Source organism: Cajanus cajan, chromosome 4 (assembly GCF_000230855.2).
Source record: "Cajanus cajan strain Asha chromosome 4, NIPB_CcT2T_4, whole genome shotgun sequence".
Lineage (NCBI taxonomy): Eukaryota > Viridiplantae > Streptophyta > Magnoliopsida > Fabales > Fabaceae > Cajanus > Cajanus cajan.
The window spans coordinates 19551378-19572085 of NC_138520.1; positions in this window are offsets into that span (position 1 = coordinate 19551378).

Sequence of the window (20708 nt, forward strand, 5' to 3'; positions counted from 1 at the left end):
CACCTTGAGTGATGTTTTTCCGACAACGGTCTCGTAGGCTCCTATAGACCCATTCAACCGGCCGTACTAACATCCACTCCCTATGGATTACCACTCATGCCCCCGGGTATAGAGGGAACTGTTGTGTGCAAAGGTTTGTGTGCAATTTATTTCAAACAATTGCGGAAATTTAAACAAACAACAGTTATTTAAAGCCAAATATATAAAGCATGTTATCATACAAGCAAAGGGTAATGAAGTAATTTTAACTATTATTTGTTAAAAATAATCTGTCACTAAATGGGACTGACTCTCGAAGCTTCCCCAGCGGAGTCGCCATCTGTCGCCACCGGCCCGAAACGGGCTTTCGGCATTCGCGAAGGATGGTTGGACTCGTTTATTTGTTTAAAAATATGGATTGCTAGAATGACGTATTCTCAAACTGAGACCTTGTCAAACGAGCAATTTTATTAAATGATTCACCAATCCATATTAATCCCAAGCGGGACCCTCCATGGATTAGTGGTTTTCGCAAAAAGGAGGGGTTCGTGGAGTCGCCACCAATGTTTTTCTCAAAACATTGGAAAAAGGGATAAGGCAATTGATTTTACAAATCAACTTTGGCCATTACAACCAGAGTTGGGTAAGGGAGTCGGTTACGCGTGGGGAAGGTGTTAGCACCCCACAGCGCCCCTTTCGGGTTCCCTATGACAGATTATTTTCTAAAATAACAGCGTAAAATTACTAAATTACCCCTATTTATTCTAAGCAATTATAAATTAACTATCTACATGATGACAGTTTAAATATGCACACAGAAAGCAGTAAAAGGAAGGATTTAAGAAGAAACCTCTTGAAGCGTTGTAGACCCCTAAAATTGTCCGGGTCGGAAATAAAGCTTGAAGACTCTCGAAGACTGAAGGAAGATCAGCCAGAAGGACTCCTGGAAGGCCCTAGGAGGGTTCTCTGTAGGTCTAGAGGTCTTAGAATAGCTCAAAATAAGGAAGTGGAGGGAATGAAGCCCAATACGGCCGTACTGAACTTAATACGGCCGTATTAAAGATTCAATACGGCCGCAGTGAACTCAATACGGCGTATTGAAGTTTCAGAAACTTCAATACGGCCGTACTGAAATCAATACGGCCGTATTGAAGCTTCAATACAGCCGTATTGAACTCAATATGGCCGTATTGAAATTTCTGAATTTCAATACGGCCGTATTGAACTCAATACGGCCGTATTGAAGTTCAAAAATTTCAATACGGCCGTATTGCTTCTGTAGGCCGTATTGCGCCTATTCCCTATAAATATGACGTCAATTGGACGTCATTCCACACTTTCACACTCAGTTTTGACTCCCTCCTTGAGTATTCTGGGGTTTTTGAGCAGTGTTCTGCCCTAGGAATCTCTCTGGGAGTCGATCCGACGAAGTTCTGGAATTCCGAGCACTTAGCTTGGAGATTCGAACCTAGTCGAAGGGAAATCCTCCGGATTTCCATAGTCAAAATTTTATAGGAGAGAGCGAGCGAGCTTGTAGAGCGAGGGAACGCCAAAAAGCTTCCCAGTTTTACTCAATATATAAAAGCACGCTTCAAAAGGTTTCTTCTTAAATCCTTCCTGTTACTGCTTTTTGTGTGCATATTTAAACTGTCATCATGTAGATAGTTAATTTATAATTGCTTAGAATAAATAGGGGTAATTTAGTAATTTTACGCTGTTATTTTTGAAAATAATCTGTCATAGGGAACCCGAAAGGGGCGCTGTGGGGTGCTAACACCTTCCCCACGCGTAACCGACTCCCTTACCCAACTCTGGTTGTAATGGCCAAAGTTGATTTATAAAATCAATTGCCTTATCCCTTTTTCCAATGTTTTGAGTAAAACATTGGTGGCGACTCCACGAACCCCTCCTTTTGCGAAAACCACTAATCCATGGAGGGTCCCGCTTGGGATTAATATGGATTGGTGAATCATTTAATAAAATTGCTCGTTTGACAAGGTCTCAGTTTGAGAATACGTCATTCTAGCAATCCATATTTTTAAACAATTAAACGAGTCCAACCATCCTTCGCGAATGCCGAAAGCCCGTTTCGGGCCGGTGGCGACAGATGGCGACTCCACTGGGGAAGCTTCGAGAGTCAGTCCCATTTAGTGACAGATTATTTTTAACAAATAATAGTTAAAATTACTTCATTACCCCTTGCTTGTATGATAACATGCTTTATATATTTGGCTTTAAATAACTGTTGTTTGTTTAAATTTCCGCAATTGTTTGAAATAAATTGCACACAAACCTTTGCACACAACAGTTCCCTCTATACCCGGGGGCATGAGTGGTAATCCATAGGGAGTGGATGTTAGTACGGCCGGTTGAATGGGTCTATAGGAGCCTACGAGACCGTTGTCGGAAAAACATCACTCAAGGTGATAACCATGAACTCGAGTCCGACAGTGCATTGGAACTTTCCATCGACTTACGACGAGAGGAATTGGGTCCCTATAATGGGGGCACCTTGGGGGCCTTTGACCAAGTGAGAACAGTTAGATCCTCCTTGAATATGCACTTTTCTGCAGGAGACCCCTACCTCGTGATTCGTTCGTGACTGTTCGTGGATGAGTGAATTGTTTGTGTAAATGCTTATGTGCAATTGTTTGTGCATTAATAAATAACCTCGTAATAAGGTCTAAGAATAAATCCCCATGCATGAAAATGTCATGACATGAGAGGAAAAACCAATGTGTGAAAATATAAAAGTAAGGGGCATGTGCATCATTACCAATAAGAGACCATGCATCCTCATAAAAACATACATTTTAGGGTCACCAATACCTCTTGACATGAGTGAAAGAGACCCATGACTATAGAGATTCTCCGTTGGGGAGAGATCATAGATAAAGAAGGGTGGTAAACTTCCGTCTTAAAAAGGCAGCGCCTTAAAGATGGAGGTTTATCAAGCTCATGTTAAAGAGTGTATTCATTCCATAAAATAAACTAACTAAACATTCATTTTAGAAAGTGGCTGGTCATCTCTCTGTCCTTACGCGCGCACAGAGAATCAAGAAAATGGAAGCATTGGAGGAGCAAAACAAGAAGCTCACAACCGAGCTTTCACAGCTTAAAGAGCAAATGGCGCAAATGATGGAACTCATGCGTCACCACAACGTCCATGGATCTCATCACAGTGAACATGGGTCCCATCATGAGGGAGAGGAGGAAGAGCATGAAAAAGATCCTCCACACACTGTACCCCTTGGGGCTGGAATTATGATTAAAGAGCCCGAGGTTTCAAAAGAACAATTCCACGCCCTAGAGGATCGGTTGAGGGCTATGGAGGGGCATGATTTTGACATCAAAGATGCCGCTGACATGTGTTTAGTGAGGGACATTCAATTCCCTCCTAAATTTAAAGTGCCGGATTTCCCAAAGTACGTGGGATCGACTTGCCCCAAAAGTCATCTCACCATGTACTGTCGCAAGATGGCTGCATATGCCACAAATGAAAAGCTCTTGATCCACTGCTTTCAAGAGAGCTTAGCCGAAACTGCACTCAATTGGTATATGCAGCTGGATGGAAATCAAGTGTGCACGTGGAGACAGTTGGCCGACGCCTTTCTCAAGCGCTATAAGTATAACATCGACCTAACACCCGATAGGTCAGATCTTCAAGCCTTGAGTAAAAAGAATGATGAATCCTTCAAGGCGTACGCCCAACGTTGGAGGGAGTTGGCGGCACAGATAGAGCCCCCGCTGTCGGATAAGGAGACGGTGTCCTTATTCATCAACTCGTTGACTGGTCCCTATTACGATAAAATGATAGGGAACACAACGACACTCTTCTCGGACATCATCACCATTGGAGAAAGGGTGGAACAAGGACTTAAAAGTGGGAAGCTGGCTAAGCCTTCCCAACCATATGAAGCTAAGAAGGCCTTCGGGAAGAAGAAAGAAGGAGGAGTCAACGCTGTAACCATTTCTCCATCTTCTTCCACTTCGAAGTCAGGCAAATCGCAATACAACTCTGTGAAGAAGTTTGACAAACTTCCAACCACTTATAGCGATCTCCTGCCGAAGCTAGTGGAGGCGCGTCTTATAGCTTACATTCCACCAAAGAAAGTGAATCCACCTTACCCCGATTGGTACAATCCACAAGACAAATGTCTATACCATTCGGGGGCACCGGGACATTCAACGGAGAACTGCAGAGCTCTCAAGTATAAGGTCCAAGACCTTATCGATGCTGGGTGGGTCACTTTCGATTCGACGGCGCCCGACGTGAGCAAGAATCCTCTACCGCAGCAGGAGTAGAGAGAAGGGCAAGCCATGATAGGGCCCCTCCACATTTTTTCTTTTAGGGACTCATGATCAGTACCCGAGATCATGAGGACCTTTTCATGTAAATAAAGGGTTTTGTACAGTTTTACACTCATATATCAATAAAGAGGCATTTTTTCACACATTATTCTCTCATTTTGTTCTATTCTCTCTCTCTCATTAATATTAATAAACTCTAAACCTAAACAGAACCAATAAATAATTATGTCTGTGATTGCTCGCTCTGACCGGGATCCGAAAGCCGAGGGTGAATGGGTTGAGTTGGACAGTGATGAGGAGACCATCTCTCCGGATCTGCAAAGACTGCTAGATCAAGAAGCTCGTCTACTCCAACCGAATCAAGAAGAATTGGAGACCGTGAATTTGGGGCAGGATCAAGAATTGAAAGAGGTCAACATTGGGACCCGTATCAGTGATGGAATAAAAACACAATTGATTCAATTATTGAGGGAATACAAGGACGTATTTGCATGGTCGTACCATGATATGCCCGGGTTGGACTCCAACATTGTCGAACACAAGTTGCCCTTAAAAGAGGGGTTTCGACCCATTAAGCAAAAGCTTCGACGAATCAAGCCCGAATGGTCCTTAAAGATTAAGGAGGAGGTAGAAAAACAATTGGACGCGGGATTCTTGGTTGTATCCCAGTATCCCGAATGGCTGGCTAACATTGTGCCAGTCGTCAAAAAGAATGGGAAGGTTAGAGTGTGTGTTGATTATAGGGATTTGAATCGTGCCAGTCCAAAGGACGATTTTCCCTTGCCCCACATCGATACACTTGTGGATCACACCGCCACAAACACACTCTATTCCTTTATGGATGGATACTCGGGGTATAATCAAATCAAGATGAATATAGAAGACCGCGAGAAAACTTCTTTCATTACACCCTGGGGAACTTTCTGCTACAGGGTGATGCCTTTTGGACTTAAAAATGCGGGTGCCACCTACCAACGAGCGATGGTGACGCTATTCCACGATATGATCCACAAAGAAATTGAAGTATACGTGGATGACATGATCGCAAAGTCAAAAGACGAGATGGACCACATCCAATATTTGAGAAAATTATTCAATCGGCTTCGTAAGTATCAGCTTAAGCTAAACCCGGCTAAGTGTACTTTCGGAGTTCGGTCAGGTAAGCTTCTCGGGTTCATCGTCAGTGAAAAAGGCATAGAGGTGGACCCCGATAAAGTAAAGGCAATAATGGAAATGCCTCCTCCTAAAACTGAGAAAGAAATTAGAGGATTCCTCGGCAGGGTGAACTACGTCGCAAGGTTCATCGCACAGTTGACTGACACGTGCAAACCAATATTCAAGCTGTTGCGCAAGAATCATTCCGAAGTTTGGGATGAGAATTGTCAACAAGCTTTCGATAAGATCAAACAGTGTTTGGCCAATCCACCAGTGTTGGTGCCACCTGTCGAGGGAAGACCATTAATCCTCTATCTAACGGTGCTTGATGAGTCCATGGGAGCTGTGCTAGGACAACAAGATGAAACAAAGAAGAAAGAACAAGCCATCTACTACCTGAGCAAAAAGTTCCTTGATTATGAAACCCGCTACACGCCACTAGAAAAGACGTGCTGTGCGTTAGCATGGGCAACACAACGGCTCAGGCAGTATATGATTAGGCATACTACTTGGTTGGTTTCCAAAATGGACCCAATTAAGTACGTGTTCGACAAACCGATAATCACTGGGAAGATTGCCCGATGGCAAGTGCAATTATCAGAATTTGACATCATACATGTCACACAAAAGGCCATCAAGGGTAGTACCCTAGCTGATTACCTAGCACACGGGCCGACCAATGACTATCAATCCCTTCAGGATGATTTCCCCGATGAGGATATAATGCATTTACAACATGAAGATCCTAAGGATGATACGTGGACCATGTATTTCGATGGAGCCTCCAACATGCTTGGACAGGGGATTGGAACAGTATTAATCTCCCCACAAGGAAAGCATATCCCCTTAACGGCAAGACTCAACTTTGACTGTACAAATAACATGGCCGAATACGAGGCTTGCGCGTTAGGAATCCAAGCAGCAATCAACAATGGTATCCTAAAGCTCAAAGTATTTGGAGATTCGGCTTTAGTCATTCACCAACTGCGAGGTGAATGGGAAGTCCGAAATCCTAAGCTGATACCATATGTTGAGCATATCAAAGACCTGATACAATTCTTTCAAAATGTCGTCTTTGAATATATCCCAAGGGAGGAAAATCAGTTCGCTGACGCCCTTGCCACACTATCATCGATGTTCGCCTTGGATAAGGAGCATGAAATGCCCATCATCAATATCCGGCGGCACGATAAGCAAGCGTTCTGCCTACTGATAGATGAAGCTGTTGACGATCATCCATGGTTCCATGACATCAAACAATATCTGTCAAAAGGGGAATATCCTGATGTGGCCAGCGATAATGATAAAAAGCATATCCGAAGAAGGGCCATGGGATTTCTGTTGATTGGAGAAACCCTCTACAAAAAGAATTATGACTCGGTCTTGTTGAGGTGCATAGACCAAGTCGAAGCTCAAAACGTAATCAAAGAAATACATGAGGGGGTTTTCGGTACCCATATTCCCGGGCCTGCAATGGCTAAGAAAATCCTCAGAGCAGGATATTATTGGTCGACCATTGAAAGGGATTGTTACCAATACGTCCGGAAATGCCACAAGTGTCAAGCATACGCCGACAACATTCATGTCCCACCAACGCCACTCAATGTGTTGGCTTCACCATGGCCATTCGCAATATGGGGCATGGATGTTATTGGACCCATCGAGCCAAAGGCATCCAATGGACATAGGTTCATCCTTGTGGCCATTGACTATTTCACCAAATGGGTAGAAGCGGCATCGTATGCTCATGTGACCCGAAAGGTGGTAACATCCTTCATCAGAAAGAATATCATATGCAGATACGGTATTCCCGACAAAATCATCACTGATAATGGATCCAATTTGAACAATAAGATGGTGGAAGAACTGTGCAAAGAGTTCAAAATTCAGCACCATAACTCTTCCCCATATCGACCAAAGATGAATGGGGCGGTCGAGGCAGCCAATAAGAATATCAAGAAGATACCGTCTCTGAGAGTAATCATGGAAGCAAAACTTTCCGAGGCAGAATGGGTTCAAAGTCGACACGACCAATTGAACCTTATCGAAGAAAAACGACTGAACGCCATATGCCATGGTCAAGCCTACCAAAGGAAGATCAAAAAGGCTTTTGACAAGAAAGTCCATCCTCGAATCTACCATGAGGGAGAGCTGGTGATGAAGAAATTGCTACCAGCTCAAAAGGACAAAATCGGAAAGTGGGCCCCAAATTACGAAGGACCATACGTGGTGAAGCGAGCCTTCTCCGGAGGAGCATTGATTCTCACAGACATGGACGGAGAAGAACTTCGATACCCAGTCAACGCTGACGTGGTAAAGAAGTATTATGCTTGAAGACGTTGCTTGCATCAGCCCGTTAGGATGAAAACCCAAAAAGGGCATCCTAGGCAAAAGTTAGGGCAAAACAAAAAGCCCGCCAGTACAAGGGTACTAGGCAAAACAAAGGCAAAATTATCCCCGCTAGGACATGTCCTAGGCAAAAATTAGGGGCAAAAGAATAAGATGCAAAAAGTAAAGCAAGCAACGATCACTTGAACCGAAAACCGAAAGGCGGTCCAAGTGATAATCTTCTAGAAGCAAGCGTCTTGCAGTATCTACACTCCTGGCTCAGGCATCTCACCCGAAACAACTAGGGAAACGGGAAGAGCAGCAATCACAGATATAATTGTTTAAGCCAAAAATGTATAGCCCACCTCGGCCAGCCATTCTTCAGAAAATCCCTTTGTAAACCTTTCTGTAAAAACACTTGTGAATATCAATAAAAATATCCATTTGTTTCTTTTCTTTCTTGACCATGTGATTATGCCTCTGAATTGGTTTTTCATAAAATTGTACGAAATTCCATTAATAATCGGTCAATAAAAGAAAATTGGAGGGGTTCCTGTAAAATCCATAATCTCCTGCATAAAGGCTCACAAAAATACTCCCTCGCGTCAATGACAGAAAGTCCTCCAAGAAGAAAAGGATAGGGAGAGCCACTCACTTTTCTAAATAAATGAACAAAAATAAAAAATTGTATTGCATTTGTGCATCACACACACATTAGTTGTACATTCAAAGACCTTATCATGAGGCAATTACATAAAATAGAAAAATAGAAAATTGCTTGTGTATGACAGCAGCAAGCAAAATACAAAGATTCAGAAAATCAACAGCATCATACAGAATAACTGAGCCTGGAGAGGCTTGCCGAAAGAATACTCACAGAATAACTGAGCCTGGAGAGGCTTGCCGAAAGAATACTCTCAGAATAACTGAGCCTGGAGAGGCTTGCCGAAATAATACTCCTACAAAATAACTGAGCCTGGAGAGGCTTGCCGAAATAATACTCTCTCATAATAACTGAATTTAATTTCTTTGGCACTTTTAATTTCTGTACAGCAAAAGCCAAAAACATAAAAAAGGCAAAATACAGAAAAAGCCAAATCAGAAGAAAAGGCAAAATACAGAAAAAGCCGAAAATGAAAAAAGGCAAGGATATAGAAAATCCAACAAACAGTTTGAACCGAATAACTAAGCCTGGAGAGGCTTACCAAAATAATACTCCACATCCTCCACAGTATGCAGAATAAATGAGCCTGGAGAGGCTCGCAGAAATAATACTCCCGAGAGGGAACCTCAACTCATGCTCTTGGATTCAAAATCCCCAGCAAGAACTATCAAGCAAGATCGTCAAAATCCCCAATGGAAGTACGATCTCCCAAGCAGAATATCCAAGTCAAAGGACTTAAACTTCCTCAGTGAAGATAGCTCTCCAACTCAAGTGTCGAGTGAGGCTAAGCCTGTAGAGGCTTCCTAAATAATACTCTGGGATACATAAGATCCCTCATTCCCCAATCGCCTACTCAGAGGCATCCCTGCAAAAGGAGAAAAATCAAAAAACATCAATAACCATTCCCCAAGCGGAATCCGGCACTCAGCCGAACACTGAACCCCATTCCCCAATCGCCTACATAAGAGGCACTCCTTCAAACGGAAAAATCATAAAAAGATCAATAATCATTCCCCAAGTGGAATCTGGCTCTCAGCCAATCATTGAACATCAAGGTGATATGCCTAACAGAAGAGGCTAATCAAAATCAACATCCAGAATCCCCAGCGGATAACAGCCTACACAGAGGCAGCAAAAAATCAGAAAATCAAAAAGAGTTACCCGAATAAGGACAACCGGGATACTCCACCAACGTCAAAGGACGTCAGCCAAACATAAGGCATCGCTCAACTCAAAGAGAGAGCATCTGTGTCCACACCCCAAGGATTCAGAAATTCCCCATGGGTACCAACAATGCAATGCAAGTTGGGGCACAGGAACCTATGAATGACTGCACATCCCCTAGACGGATCCCTGCGTTATCCAGCCCTCAGCGGCACAAAATCAGAAAAAACTGTCGAAGCAGCATAGTGGACTGTGGAGACAAATATCATCTCAAATCCCTGGAGAGGTTAAACTCGCATTGCCGAAGTGATCAGAAGACACGGACGCAGACCCTGGAGAGGGCAAACTCAACTGCCAAATGTTAAGCGGCAGAGCCTGGAGAGGCGGTACTCAATCATCAGTGATGTTAAAACACTGGTGTCTAGCTTCCGGCTCGGGCATCGAGTGAGGCTAGGTCTGGAGAGACGGTACTCAACCATCAGCGTCATCAGAGGTGCGTTGGTGTCCAACTTCCGGCTCGGGCGGCGAGTGAGGTTGGGCCTGGAGAGGCAATACTTAATCATCAGTGTGATGTTAACACATTGGTGTCTAGCTTCCGGCTCGGGCGTCGAGTGAGGCTAGGTCTGGAGAGACGGTACTCAACCATCAGCGTCATCAGAGGTGCGTTGGTGTCCAACTTCCGGCTCGGCCGGCGAGTGAGGTTGGGCCTGGAGAGGCAATACTTAATCATCAGTGTGATGTTAACACATTGGTGTCTAGCTTCCGGCTCGGGCGTCGAGTGAGGCTAGGTCTGGAGAGACGGTACTCAATCACCAACGTCGCCAGAGGCACGTCGGTGTTCAACTTCCGGCTCGGGCGTCGAGTGAAGTTGACCCTGGAAAGGGTAAACTCAGCTACCGAGGATGTCAGAAGCGCCGAGGTATGCACCCACCTGGAGAGGCTACTCAACAATTTTCCACCGGAAGACACTACAAGTCAGAAGGTTGGCGTATTACCCGGACAATTGGGTCAACTCCTTTACTTGTCAATCGATACACCAAAAAGACCGTTTGACTAAGTAAAGGGGGGGCAGCTGTAGACCCCTAAAATTGTCCGGGTCGGAAATAAAGCTTGAAGACTCTCGAAGACTGAAGGAAGATCAGCCAGAAGGACTCCTGGAAGGCCCTAGGAGGGTTCTCTGTAGGTCTAGAGGTCTTAGAATAGCTCAAAATAAGGAAGTGGAGGGAATGAAGCCCAATACGGCCGTACTGAACTTAATACGGCCGTATTAAAGATTCAATACGGCCGCAGTGAACTCAATACGGCGTATTGAAGTTTCTGAAACTTCAATACGGCCGTACTGAAATCAATACGGCCGTATTGAAGCTTCAATACAGCCGTATTGAACTCAATACGGCCGTATTGAAATTTCTGAATTTCAATACGGCCGTATTGAACTCAATACGGCCGTATTGAAGTTCAAAAATTTCAATACGGCCGTATTGCTTCTGTAGGCCGTATTGCGCCTATTCCCTATAAATATGACGTCAATTGGACGTCATTCCACACTTTCACACTCAGTTTTGACTCCCTCCTTGAGTATTCTGGGGTTTTTGAGCAGTGTTCTGCCCTAGGAATCTCTCTGGGAGTCGATCCGACGAAGTTCTGGAATTCCGAGCACTTAGCTTGGAGATTCGAACCTAGTCGAAGGGAAATCCTCCGGATTTCCATAGTCAAAATTTTATAGGAGAGAGCGAGCGAGCTTGTAGAGCGAGGGAACGCCAAAAAGCTTCCCAGTTTTACTCAATATATAAAAGCACGCTTCAAAAGGTTTCTTCTTAAATCCTTCCTGTTACTGCTTTTTGTGTGCATATTTAAACTGTCATCATGTAGATAGTTAATTTATAATTGCTTAGAATAAATAGGGGTAATTTAGTAATTTTACGCTGTTATTTTTGAAAATAATCTGTCATAGGGAACCCGAAAGGGGCGCTGTGGGGTGCTAACACCTTCCCCACGCGTAACCGACTCCCTTACCCAACTCTGGTTGTAATGGCCAAAGTTGATTTATAAAATCAATTGCCTTATCCCTTTTTCCAATGTTTTGAGTAAAACATTGGTGGCGACTCCACGAACCCCTCCTTTTGCGAAAACCACTAATCCATGGAGGGTCCCGCTTGGGATTAATATGGATTGGTGAATCATTTAATAAAATTGCTCGTTTGACAAGGTCTCAGTTTGAGAATACGTCATTCTAGCAATCCATATTTTTAAACAATTAAACGAGTCCAACCATCCTTCGCGAATGCCGAAAGCCCGTTTCGGGCCGGTGGCGACAAGCGTGCTTTTATATATTGAGTGAAACTGGGAAGCTTTTTGGCGTTCCCTCGCTCTACAAGCTCGCTCGCTCCTTCCTAAAAACTTTTAACTATGGAAATCCGGAGGATTTCCCTTCGACTAGGTTCGATCCTCAAGCAAAATGGCTCGGGGCTCAAGAACTTTGTCGGATCAACTCTCCGAGTGATTTCTAGGGCAGAACACTGCTCAAAAACCCCAGAATACTCAAGGAGAGGGTTAAAACTATCTGAAAAAGTGTGGAATGACGTCCAATTGACGTCATATTTATAGGGAATAGGCGCAATACGGCCTACAGAAGCAATACGGCCGTATTGAAATTTTTGAACTTCAATACGGCCGTATTGAGTTCAATACGGCCGTATTGAGTTCAATACGGCCGTATTGAAATTCAGAAATTTCAATACGGCCGTATTGATTTCAGTACGGCCGTATTGAAGTTTCAGAAACTTCAATACGCCGTATTGAGTTCACTGCGGCCGTATTGAAGCTTCAATACGGCCGTATTAAGTTCAGTACGGCCGTATTGGGCTTCATTCCCTCCACTTCCTTATTTTGAGCTATTCTAAGACCTCTAGACCTACAGAGAACCCTCCTAGGGCCTTCCAGGAGTCCTTCTGGCTGATCTTCCTTCAGTCTTCGAGAGTCTTCAAGCTTTATTTCCGACCCGGACAATTTTAGGGGTCTACAACCATAGGTCGCAAGATCGGAAATTTTTGGGTTGCGACAGATGGCGACTCTGCTGGGACGTTTAAGGAGGGTCGGGCCCATTTAATTGATGAATTTAATAAAATAAAAATATTAATTTAAATATTTTCCCCTTTACTTTGTTTGCTTTATTTGTTTGGCTTTAATATTTGTTTTCCTATTTAAATTCTACATATGTTTGAAATAAATTGCATACAAACCTTTGCACACAATAGTTCCCCTTACACCCGGGGGCATGAGTGTATTAAACATAGGGAGTGGTTGACGTACGACCGGCCCAAGTTTGGCCTTGGAGCCTGCGAGCCTTGTCAGAAATCGCACTCAAGGTGATAACTGGTTACTCTAGCCCAAAATACTACGATAGACCTTAGAGTTTTCCAGGTGACGGCGACAGAGATACTGGGCCCTATAATGGGGGCACCTTGGGAGCCTTAAGACCAGTGAGATTAGAACTGTCCTATATAATGCACTTTTCTTGCAGGGACCACAGACCAAGGATTTAAACATGACTGTTCGCGGGTGTATGTTGATTGAGCATGTGTGTGTGCATTTGTTTGCATTATTTGTTCTAATAAGAGTGGATTAATTTTTTTAAAACAAGCAAACTGATAATAAAAACATAAAAAAATAGAGAAATTTATACCTCTTTTGTACATTCTTAGGTCATCATATCATAGCATCATATAAGTAGTTTCCTTTCCCAAAAAAAAAAATATGTATAATACCTTTAAAAAATATTTGTATATTCGTATCATGCATCATATAACATAGTTAATCAAAACATGATAAAGTTTAGGCATGTCGCCACCCGCCGAAACGGACCTTGGCATTCGCGACGATGGTCGGACTCGTTTTCATGTTTTGGAAAATGATGGATTGATAGAACGACTTATTCTCAAACTGAGACCTTGTCGAGCTACCAATTTTATTAAATGATTCACCAATCCATGTTAATCCCAAGCGGGACCCTCCATGGATTAGTGGTTTTCGCAAAGTAGGGTTCTTGGAGTCGCCACCAATGTTTTACTCAAAACATTGGAAAAAGGGATAAGGCAATTGATTTTTATAAATCAACTTCGGCCATTACAACCAGAGTTGGGTAAGGGAGTCGGTTACGTGTGAGGAAGGTGTTAGCACCCCACAACGCCCCTTTCGGGTTCCCTATGATGGATTATTTCATAAATAACAGTGTAAAATTACTAAATTACCCCTATTTATTATAAACGATTATAAATTAAATATCTACATGATGACAAAATTAAATATGCGACAATCAGAAAGCAATAAAAGAAGGGATTTTAAGAAAAACCTCTTGAAGCGTGCTTTTATATATCTAAACTGATGTTAGGAGGCTTTTTGGCGCTCCCTCCCACTACACGCTCGCTCGCTCCTTCCCTAAAAATTCTTTACTATGGAAATCAAAAAGATTTCCCTTCGACTAGTTCGAATTCTCAAGCTAAATGCTTAGAACTCAAGAACTTCGTCGGATCGGCTCTCGGAGAGAATTCTAGGGCAGAACACTGCTCAAAAACCCCAGAATACTCAAGAAGAGAGTCCAAGAAGTGTGGAAAAGTGTCAAATGACGTTCAAATGACGTCTTATTTATAGGGGTGAGGCGCAGTACGGCCCCTGGTGTCAATACGGCCCGTATTGAAGTTTTGAACTTCAATACGGCCGTATTGAATTCAATACGACCGTATTGAGGTTCAAAAACATCAATACGGCCGTATTGGTTTCAGTACGGCCGTATTGCAGTTCAAAAATGCAATACGGGCCGTACTGAGCTCCAAAGAGGCCGTATTGAGCTCCACTCCTCTGACTTTCTTATTTTTAGCTACTCTAAGACCTCTAAACCTAAAGATAGTCATCCTATGGTCTTCTGGGATTCCTTCTGGCTGACTTTCCATTGATCTTTGAGAGTCTTCGAGTCTTATTTCCGACCCGGACAATTTTAGGGGTCTACAGCTGCCCCCCCTTTACTTAGTCAAGCGGCTTTTTAGTGTACCGGTTGACAAGTAAAGGAGTTGACCCAATTGTCCGGGGAAAAGGCCATCCTTCCGACTTGTAGTGTCTTCCGGTGGAAAATTGCTGAGTAGCCTCTCCAGGTTGAGTACCCGCCTCTCCAGGCTTTGCTTCGCTCGTCGCCCGAGCCGGAAGCTGCATACCTCCGTGCTTTTGGTCACTTCGATAGCGTGAGTACCGCCTCTCCAGGCTCAACTTCACTCGACGCCCGAGCTGGAAGTTGTATACCTCCGTGTTTTCGAACACTTTGGCAATGTGAGTACCGCCTCTCCAGGCTTTGCTTCGCTCGCCGCCCGAGCTGGAAGCTGCATACCTCCGTGCTTCTGAACACTTTGGTAGCGTGAGTACCGCCTCTCCAGGCTTAGCTTCGCTTGCCGCCCAAGCTGGAAGCTGTGAGTACCGCCTCTCCAGGCTCAACTTCACTCGACGCCCGAGCTGGAAGTTGTGAGTACCGCCTCTCCAGGCTTTGCTTCGCTCGCCGCCCGAGCCGGAAGCTGCATACCTCCGTGCTTTTGGTCACTTCGGTAGCGTGAGTACCGCCTCTCCAGGCTCAACTTCACTCGACGCCCGAGCTGGAAGTTGTATACCTCCGTGTTTTCGAACACTTTGGCAATGTGAGTACCGCCTCTCCAGGCCTTGCTTCGCTCGCCGCCCGAGCTGGAAGCTGCATACCTCCGTGCTTCTGAACACTTTGGTAGCGTGAGTACCGCCTCTCCAGGCTTAGCTTCGCTTGCCACCCAAGCTGGAAGCTGTGAGTACCGCCTCTCCAGGCTCAACTTCACTCGACGCCCGAGCTGGAAGTTGTGAGTACCGCCTCTCCAGGCTTTGCTTCGCTCGCCGCCCGAGCCGGAAGCTGCATACCTCCGTGTTCTTGACAACCTCGGGGTAGCTGAGTACCGCCTCTCCAGGCTATACCAGCGTGTTCTTGACGACACTGGCAGTTGCATACCTCCGTGTTCTTGACAACCTCGGGGTAGCTGAGTACCCGCCTCTCCAGGCTATACCAGCATGTTCTTGAAGACACTGGCAGTTGCATACCTCCGTGTTCTTGACAACCTCGGGGTAGCTGAGTACCCGCCTCTCCAGGCTATACCAGCGTGTTCTTGACGACACTGGCAGTTGCATACCTCCGTCTTCTTGACAACCTCGGGGTAGCTGAGTACCCGCCTCTCCAGGCTATACCAGCGTGTTCTTGACGACACTGGCAGTTGCATACCTCCGTGTTCTTGACAACCTCGGGGTAGCTGAGTACCGCCTCTCCAGGCTCTGCTTTGGTGTTTCTGACAACCTAGGCAGTTGAGTTTGCCCTCTCCAGGGTCTGCGGTTTACCCTCCCCAGGGTCTGCCTCCGTGTTCTTGACGACGTTGGCAATGTGAGTTTGCCCTCTCCAGGGATCTGTGATGGTTTTGTCTCCACAGTCCACGATGCTGCTTCGATGATTTGTTTTTGATTTTGGTGCCGCTGAGGGCTGGATAACGCAGGGATCCGTCTAGGGGATGTGCAGTTACTCATAGGTTCTTGTATCCCAACTTTCCATTGCGTAGTTGGTGCCCACTGGGGAATTTCTGATTCCTTGGGGGTGCAGACACAAAGATGCTCTTTCTGATGTGAGCGGTGCCTTATGGTTGGCTGATGTCCTTTCGACGGTGGTGGAGTATCCCGGTTATCCTTATTCGGGTGACTCTTTTTGATTTTCTGATTTTTGTTGCCTCTGTGTAGGCTATTATCCGCTGGGGGATTTTGTCATTGATTGTGATTAGCCTCTTCTGTTAGGCAGATCATCTTGACGCTTGATGTTTGGCTGAGAGCCGGATTCCACTTGGGGAATGATTATTGATCTTTTGATTTATTTGCTTTTAGGGATGCCTCTTAGTAGGCGACTGGGGATTTGAAGTTCTTATGTATCCCAGAGTATTATTTAGAAAGCCTCTTCAGGCTTAGCTTCACTCATCGCTTGAGTTGGAAAGCTCTCTTCCACTGAGGAAATTTAAGTCCTTTCGACTTAGATATTCTGTTTGGATGATCAAGCCTCCCTTGGGGAATCTTGCTGATCTTGCTTTGATAGCTTTCACTGGGGAATTTGGTCCGAGCGTGGAAGCTGAGATATCTCTGGGGAGTATTATTTCGGCAAGCCTCTCCAGGCTCAATTATTCTGTGTGATGAGGGAGTATTATTTCGGCAAGCCTCTCCAGGCTCAATTATTCTGTACGAGTATTATTTCGGCAAGCCTCTTCAGGCTCAGTTATTCTGTACGAGTATTATTTCGGCAAGCCTCTCCAGGCTCAGTTATTCTGTACAATGAGGGAGTATTATTTCGGCAAGCCTCTCCAGGCTCAGTTATTCTGTACGAGTATTATTTCGACAAGCCTCTCCAGGCTCAGTTATTTTGTACAATTTGTTGGGTTTTCTGTATTTTGCCTTTTTTTGTTGATTTTTGGCTTTTTCTGTATTTTTGCCTTTTTTGTCGATTTTTCTGCTTTTTCTGTTGGAGGGATCTCAAACACACTCACAGATGAAGTATGCAGAGGAATGAAGATGTTGTGATGAATGAGAATGGACCAATACGGGCCGTATTGAATTCAATACGCCCGTATTGGTGTGCACGTTATGGCCAATGCTGCCGTATTCATTTCGGTACGCCCGTATTGAGTTGAAAACTTGTTCATAACCCTGATTTTAGTACGGGTGTACTGAACATGGTACGGGCGCATTGTTTTTTCTGAAGTTTATATTTTTTGTTTTTTTTGTTTTTTTTGTTTTTTTGTTTTTTTGTTTTTTTGTTTTTTTTTTTTTGTTTGTTTTTTCAATAAACAGAGAATAAGTGATCTTCCAGTACACCTATCATCTGTATGCATGTATGCGGTATGATGCACCTAATTCTATTTGATTCATTTTTCAAAAGAATTAACCGATGCGTTTCTCTGTTTGAATTTTGCCATTCCTCCAGACGGGCTGTGCGATGCCGATTTCTGTAACCGAGGAATGATGCGTGTTATATTGAGATGGGCGTCATCAACCCAGTGATCCTCCCCTTCCTTTAGAAGACGTGTCAACCCTCCTATTGACCACTATATCTCCATGTTTCCACTAGATTATCCTAAAATCGTTTGGGACAAGAGAGAAAAGAAAGGAAAGATATTTTTGTTCTGAAGTTTGTGTTTTAGAGGGGATTTATTTTTTCAAAAATGGTTTTTGTAAGAATGGTTGGCCAAGGTAGGCTTATGTGTTTAGGCTTTTTTGATTAAACACTTATGAAGTTAATAAAATCTTGTTTATTGACGTTGTGATTTTGACAACTTAGATAGCTTCCCTTGAACCTTTCTTTTTGAATTCGGCTCATGGTACCATCATGGATTTCTTTTGTTTTTTGATTGTCCTTATTTTTGCCTAAAACACCCTTTTGTGGCGTTTTAGCGGACCTTTGTTTTTATTTATTTTTGCAACCCTAATTTTTGCCTAGGTCACCCTTTTGTGGGATTCCTAGCGGGTCTTTTGCTCTTATTTTTGCGCAGCCCCCTTTTTGGGTTTCTTGCCGAGCTTCTTTTATTTTAAAGGATTTCTTTTTATCCATGATGGCACTTCTCGAGGCCAAGGAAAGGTGCTCCAAGTTGTCATACACACTTCCACATAAAAATGATGCGGGTTTATTGTTATTAAGATGATTTTAACCTCATTCATGTTTATTCAAACAGGGTTAAAAGTAATGCGGTTTAGAAATTTATTGCAAGCAAGAAAAGAAGCAATAAGAAAGAATAAAGAATGATTTTATTATAATCATAATGGAAACATGTGCCCTATCGAGGCTCGGGGGTCGGGCTGTCCCCGAGGAGTAATCTTTAATAGTCATCAGGTCTATACATCCCTATCAGAAGGAGAAGAACACTTGATGACGACGACCGGCCTTGACGCTTGTGAACCGGCCTTCCTAAAGATCTGGCTTAAAGAACGTCGAGAAGGATCTTGGTTCCTCTTCGTCCTTTGATCTTTATTAGGGTTGTATCCTAACCCTTATTTTCCCGGATTATCTTTGATAATGGGTAGCTCTGGAGTCCCTTGGGAGTCCTTGCCAAGTCCTTGTCCGGGCAAGTATCCGTTCTTGGTAAGCATGTAGGCTACCTTCTTCATTTCTCGGGGAAACGTTTCGACATTGGCGATTTCCAATGCTTGGAAGGCGGTCTCTAGAGCTTCCTCTGCTACATCCACGTAAGGTATGGCGGATGGCTTGCTGATGAGTATGTCATCTTCAGCTTGTACAGTCACCAGCTTGTCACCCACTATGAACTTGACTTTCTGGTGGAGCGTAGAAGGAACAGCTCTTGCATCATGAATCCAAGGTCGGCCGAGGAGACAGCTGTATGCGGGAGTAATGTCCATCACTTGAAATTCGACATTGAAGATGGTGGGTCCAATTTGGATTGGAAGATTGATTTTTCCCACCACTTCTTTTTTAGAACCGTCGAAAGCTCGGACGATCATGTTGCTCGGGCGCATTTGGACTCCCTTGATTTCCATTTGATCGAACGTTCTTTTTGGCATCACATTCAAGGAAGATCCATTATCCACCAAGACTTTAGCGATGTGGTATTCCTTGCACTTGACAGAGATGTGCAAGGGCTTGTTGTGGTTTGGTCCCTCAGCGGGGATTTCTTCATCGGTGAAAGAGAAGTGATCACTAGCCGTGATGTGACTAACAATCCCCTCAAATTTGTCTTGGGAGATAATGTGCGACACGTATGCCTCGTTCAAGACTTTCAACAGAGCTTGTCGATGCGGTTCGGAGCTTAGGATCAATGACAACAGAGTGATCTTTGCTGGTGTCCTATGAAGTTGATCCACGATGGAGTACTCGCTCTGTCAGATATATCTTAACAGCTCGTCTGTCTCCTCCTCGGATTCTTTATTTTCCTCGGTTTTTTCTTTTTCTTTATTCTTGGGAGCTTTATCGTGAAAATCTTCGGGAGTGTAGATCCTGCCACTCCTAGTCATGCCCCCAAGTCCAGCGATGTTAGAGATATCGCCGTCGGCAGAAGAATGGATGTCGTATATCCATGACACAGCCTTATTTGATTCGTAGGGAAAAGGTCTTGGAGCAGTGATCCTTAACGGTGCCGGACCTTCCCCTTTATTCGTCTTGATTACCAACAACGGAGTTGATGTGCGTTCGCTTGGCGCGGTTGTTGGCTTGCATTTAATAACGAACGGCGTGCGATCCATTCTTTGAACATACGCATCGATTAATTCTTTCTTTTTATTAATGTTTATTAATGAATTACTAGGAGGGATGTATGAAATGCAAACCTAGATCCCTCCATGATCTTTGATAAGAATGCATGATATGAGATGATGGCGATGAATATGCATGCATTGTGTTTATTCGACTAAGCATTATCATGTTTTTAGGATGTCCCTAAGATGATGCATGATATTGCTTGGTTTGGATAAATAACCCTTTTTTCTTTTTTTTTGGGTATTTTTTTTTTGTATTTATTTTTTGGGTGAAAAGGGAATCTACCTATATGAATGTGATGAAGGTAGATGTTAACACCATGTAACGGAAGATTCTTATTCCTATTTATTCTTATTTTAAAAAGGAATGTTGTATGTTTAAAGAATGCAATGTATGCTCAAACAATGTCACATAAACAATGCACAAACAATTCACTCATCCACGAACAGTCACGAGCGAATCACGAGGTAGGGGTATCCTACAGAAAAGTGCATATTCAAGGAGGTTCTAACTGTTCTCACTGGTCTGAGGCCCCCAAGGTGCCCCCATTATAGGGACCCAATTCCTCTCGTCGTAAGTCGATGGAAAGTTCCAACGCACTGTCGGACTTGAGTTCATGGTTATCACCTTGAGTGATGCTTTCCGACAACGGTCTACGGGCACCTATAGACCCATTCGACAACCGGCCGTACTAACATCCACTCCCTATGGCTTTCCACTCATGCCCCCGGGTATAGAGGGAACTGTTGTGTGCAAAGGTTTGTGTGCAGTTTTTATTTCAAACAATTGCGAAAATTTAAACATACAACAGTTATT